Source organism: Coenobita brevimanus, chromosome 27 (assembly GCF_032717465.1).
Source record: "Coenobita brevimanus isolate Jiangsu-jjx chromosome 27, ASM3271746v2, whole genome shotgun sequence".
Classification (NCBI taxonomy): Eukaryota; Metazoa; Arthropoda; class Malacostraca; order Decapoda; family Coenobitidae; genus Coenobita; species Coenobita brevimanus.
In genome coordinates, this window is record NC_136980.1 from 22,033,210 (window position 1) to 22,039,209 (window position 6,000).

Sequence of the window (6,000 nt, forward strand, 5' to 3'; positions counted from 1 at the left end):
ACTGCGAGGTGGAACGATCCAATACAAACTATTCTCTGCACACTGCACAATCTGTGCAATAATTTATAAGTTTCGAAAAAACAAATTTCGCTACTGGGTTACCAATATGTTGAAAGATCTTCGGTTTTTACTAATAGGCTGTTACCAGAGGAACTATATAATAAATATTATAATGCTTTCGGGAAATAACATTCCATTAACAAAAGAAAACGTCTTCGTTTCCTTCTTGATCTCCACAACCTGCCCACAGGGGTGTGTGTATGTAATATTGCAAAATAAACCCTGAAGAGTACTGAAAAAAAAAAGAACAATTGGCCATGAAACGACTCAGAAATGCAGGGAAAACGAAAGCTTTCTGTATGAATGAAAAAAAAAAATGGTATAAAGAATCCTAAACACTGCCACTTCTCTATTTGAGTCATAGCATATGATAACACACACACAGACACACACACAGAGCGGTGCGAATGGATAGAGAATAAGGGCAGCGAGGAAGGGAGAACGAGAGAGGGAGGGGGAGTAAATGGAGAGGAGGAATGGGGAAAGAGAGGGAGGGAGGGAGCAGGGGCGAGAGGGAGGCAGGGAAGGAGTAGGAGAGAGAGAGGGGGGGGGAGAGGGGGAGTCAGTGTTACCAGATGAAATCTGGCTGAGGCAAATCGGACCCCAATAGTACATCGAACCCTAACCACTCATACACTGATGATTCCACCTTTCATCTTTCCATTGTCTGACTTAGTTCGTAACTCTGACTTGGGTAAAAATAATCTTGTATTTAATGAATCGAAGACTCAGTTCTTACAGCTATGGAAATGACAAAATCATTCACAGGAGTACCCACTAATGTTTAATAATATCTGGCTAAATCCTGCATCATCCTTAAACATACTTGGGGTTTCATTCGCTCGGGCCTTATCTTGGAAAGATCATATTGCATCTCTTGTAAAATCTGCTTCCAAGAGACTAGGTGTGCTAAGCCAACTCCGTACCTTCTTTATCCCTGCACAGTTGTTGCTTTATACACGGGTTTTAGTCGCCCCTGTGTAGAGTACAACTCTCATGTATGGGGAGTCACTCCACACACAGCTCTTCTCAAAAGGGTGGAGTCAAAGGCTTCTCGTCTCATTACCTCTCCTCCTCTTACTGGCTCTCTTCAACCGCAGTCTCTTCGCTGCACTGTTACATCTTTTTCTCTTTTCTTTCGCTACTTCATTGATCACTGCTCCTCTGAACAGTCTGCTTGCATCGCTCCACCTCTGCGATGGCTGTGTACCACCTTTCTACCAACAAACTCTCATTCCTTTTCTGTCCAGCTCTCTAATGCAAGAGTTAACCGTTACTCCCAGTCCTTCATTTATGCAACAGGTCAACTCTGTAACTGTCTCCCTCTGTCTGTATTTCCTACTTCATATGATCTCCAGTCTTTCAAACGCAGTGTGTCCAGGCATCTCGAAATGAACGGAGCTTGAATTTGGCTCTCGTTTGTATTGTTTTCGTGTTTTTCTTGGAAGGAACAGTTTTCGGGCTCCTGGCCTCTGGTTCCTTCTTCCTTGCATAGAAAAAAAAAAACATATGCAGAGTAAGTCACTGTGGAAGATGTGTTACGAAACTCCAAATCTGCTTGGAATGCAAACTCTTGTTAGAGGACACGAGGAGTAGTTACCAGTGGCACTGATACTCGTGAAGTTTGTAAGTGTTCTGAACTGCCAATAACAGGTGTTGGTTCAGTGTGAATATTTGGCTACGACTTGCCTCCTTGGGGCGGATTAGAAAGTGTTAACCAGGGACACAGCCCCTCAAATTTGGAAAAGGCGGCCCTGAAATATAAACTTTTGTATCTTATATTTTTATATCCTGTAGCATTCCAGGAGCATGGGAAAGTAAGATACTAATAAAAATATCAGTGCAAAATCCATACAATGAAGCATAGTTTAGATGTGATTCTCCGTGTCAAAAGCCATCAAGTAAGAAACACTTTATCTGCAACACAGTAGTGCAATAACTCCATAGTATTAATTTTCCAACTTGAATGCACTAAATACCCTTCATTAAACCCACTGCAGTATGGTAGTTCTGTAGAACATATATATTTTCAAACTTTATTGAAAAAATACATACGGAAATACGAGATTTACTGAACAAAATATACATGTTTCTGACTAGTGGGTCTAAAATAACTACCAGGAACTTTGTATCACTTCTTTCATTAAAAAATGTCTAACTACTGATGTGCTTGAACAGAGAAATACCTTAGTATTTAAATCCATGGCAACACAGGCTCATAAAGTGAATCAACTGACTGTTGTCAACTGATTCACTTTATGCCAGCAGACAGCTGGAGTGCTTGAAATGTTTGGCAGACAGTTGGAGTATTTGAAATGTTTGGAAGAGACCAGAAATATGATCATGGACTGCACCTCTGTTAAATGATCACTCCATGAGCCTGACCCCTCAGCTATATTGTACAGCTCCGTTCAGAAATTCGTACTACACCCAAAATGGAAGGCACAAGCCTCGGTCCGCTCTTTCTGGACGACATGTTAATACCCCGAACTTCTCGCCAAAACAGCGAGAGCAGCAAGTACCGGAGCAGTTTCAGTCACACAGCGAATGCTAAATTTGTGATGAAATGGATATTTACTTAAATATTGGCAAATATTTTTACAGATTAATGAAGGCAATACTGGACATTCTGCAGCTGTGATGAAAACATGTATACAAATAACAATTTCAAATACACAAATAGAGGGAAATGAAGATAATGTCTGATATGAAGCATTAAATGATTTATGAGTTTAATACTCTCTCTCTCTCTCTCTCTCTCTCTCTCTCTCTCTCTCTCTCTCTCTTTCACACACACACACACACACACAAGAACAACAACAGCCACCACGACCACCGACGCCACCACATGCCACCCACCACAACCACCTACCACCGCCCCACCACCAACGCCGCCGCCACCACCCACCAAAACAGTCGCTGCCACCACCCACCACCACCATCGCCACCACGCGCCAACACCCACCATCCACCACCATCACCGCCGACGCCTAAACAAATCGCATATGAAGGAAAATACATTGAAGTAGTCTACTTCATCTGTCTCATTCGTGTGGAAAGGCTATGGAACACAATATAGGTATTACGTGTGAGTGATCTTGCTTCTAGCAGGCGGTGGATAATAAATAAGGATGATTATACGGATGTTTTCATACATCCGTATAATTATCCTTTCTCGTACACACATATATATATATATATATATATATATATATACATCATCCAATCCTACGTTGCCCCATGAGGAGCGTAGGAGCCCAGGGCTAGGCAGTTGGTCTTGACATTCAAGATGAGTGACCAACCTCACTCATCCCTGAGTGGCATTACGTGAGCAATAAACCCCAGCCACCCCTTGGATATAAACCTTCACGGGCTCAATCCGATTGGAGCACAATAATTACCCACTAAATCACCAGGTGCCAAAAGTTGGTTATATGGTTACCACCCCGCGTAGTAAATGGTTTCCTGGTGTACAGGAAACCATTTGACTTGTCACTCAGTGTAGAGTCACCCACAGGCAGAAGGAAGAGGAAAGAATGAAGGAATGAAAGACAGAAGAGGGAGTGTAAAGTCATCCGTAGGCAGAAGGACGAGGAAAGAATGAAGGAAAGAAAGACAGAAGAAGATGGAAGGAAAGAAGGATGGAGGAGAGGACAGGGCATATATATATATATATATATATATATATATATATATATATATATATATATATATATATATATATATATGAGTAGGCTATAAGGTAGATATAAGGAACAGAAGGCAAAATTTCATACTACTGTAGATTAAATAAAAAATATCAATATTTTTAATAATGCATACATCCTAAATATAATGATAACTATTGACTAACTTTTCACATCAGTTTCGGGTACAGCTTCCCTCTTTCTCAATCACTGCTTGGAACCTGTTAGGCAAGGAGCTTACAAGGCCACGGATGAAGTCGTGTTTGCGTCGGCAAAGTTCCCACTGGGCGATTACGTGATTAAGCAGTCCATTTCTTGTCCTCTCGTCTCCTCTGCCAGGTATGAACCATTTCAGCCCTATATGTTCTGTTACATTTACATCGGCCCCCTTGCCAGGCCAGTCTAAGAGCTGAAGTGTGTCCTGTCTCTGAGACCACTGCTGTACTACACGTGAGGTGTGGATGGGGCACCGGTCATGCATGAAAATAACAGGTCCATCTGGGAACGGGAAACTCTTTGCTCGTAATGATGACAGGAAACATTCTCCAGGATATGGGCGTATTGGTCAGCAGTAAAACGCCCCTCGTCCTGAACATGTCACCCAGGCCATGTAGAGGCAGGTATCCCCCAGATGTTACTGGTACGTGACCCGATCGTGTCTCCTCACAAATGTTGACCCTCTCTTATCTGCATGTGGAAAATATATATATATATATATATATATATATATATATATATATATATATATATATATATATATATATATATATATATATATATATATATATTTATATATATTTACTTTTTTTTTTTATTGCAGTCATTTGACAGAATACTAGTTGATAACATGTCCCCCTGCCAGACCTTACATTATTTAGAATTGATTCATCAAACTTTTTTTGGTGCTAATGTCTTTGTGCAAAGAAAACAGAGGCAAAGACTAGAATGAATCATGTCTTTTTCCTGGGCAATCTGAACAGGATAAGACCAAAATATGGAATCCTGATTCTCTTAGATGTCGGACCATATTGTCTTTAAAAGACTGGAGATGAAGGACGGAGGGGTTTGCAGAGTGCGGAAGACAGTTTTATAATTGACCTGTTCTTAACATGAAGGTCTGAATATCGGTTAACTATTGTAAAAGAGGTGGACAGAAAACAGATGACTGCAACAAAGACAGAGGCTGGTGGGGGACAATAAGAGTAGGGAATTTTATCAGTAATAAAAATGGTAATATCATATACCTGGTGTTGTTTCTTCTCCAGCAGTGAACCCTGCCATGTGAGGTGGAGGAGAAACACTTGTCATCCGTGAAGATGACGCGTGACCAAATGTCTAGAATTTCCTGGGAGCAGCGTTGAGCAAAAACTAACCTCTCCGCTCTGTGCTGTTGTGCCAAGTTCCTTCATTGCTGGATTTCTATGGTGTATGCCAGGGCCATGCAGACTTTGCCTGACAGTCAGTGCAGACATTTCTGAATGAAGACTGTCCCTTATGGCCACCGAGTTCGTAACAGGTGTTGCCTCTGCTGGTGCGACTATAGCAGCATATTCAGTCTGGATGGTTCTTCGAGGGGCTCCCGTCCTTTCTATCAAGAAAGTATTCGTTATTACTAAATATGGCACTAATAAAAATCAACGCCGAAAGTTGAGTTTGCAAACAACATTATGTATACTTGTTAAAATAAATTATTTGATATGTAAATATTGTTATAAGGGCAACAGTTGTACTAAACAAAATGCTGCCTATAAAGCTAGTGGTGTAGCGAAGCTAAATGCTGCTAAAGGCAAGATATCCTAGTTTCACCCCGTCCCTGCATGGGATAGCCCTGCAGAGGCGATTGCTTGCCTGCGGTTCATGGCTCAGCTCGTCCAGACAGACCAGGGGTACGCAACAACAACAACAACAGCTACATTAGGAGAAGGGAATTGAAGTTTCGTCCTTTGAATAATTAGGACTGGTTTGTATGTGACCGTCATAGCTAAGTCAAAACCCTGTCAGTTCCTTCCAAAGAAAAGTAAACACACAAATATCCATTCCACTGAAATGCCTGGACACACTGTGTTTGAAATAATGTGGCACTGCATTGGAAAAAGACATGCTAAGACATTTCAACAAATAACCAGTCGTAAACAAGAAAGGCAGATTACCAGTTAACTGTTGCATTACACAGCGGGTGAGAGGGTGTGGCAAGGCTGGTCCCTCTTTTCCGTCATAATGGGGGAGAGATGCAAGCAGAGAGTTCAGAGGAACA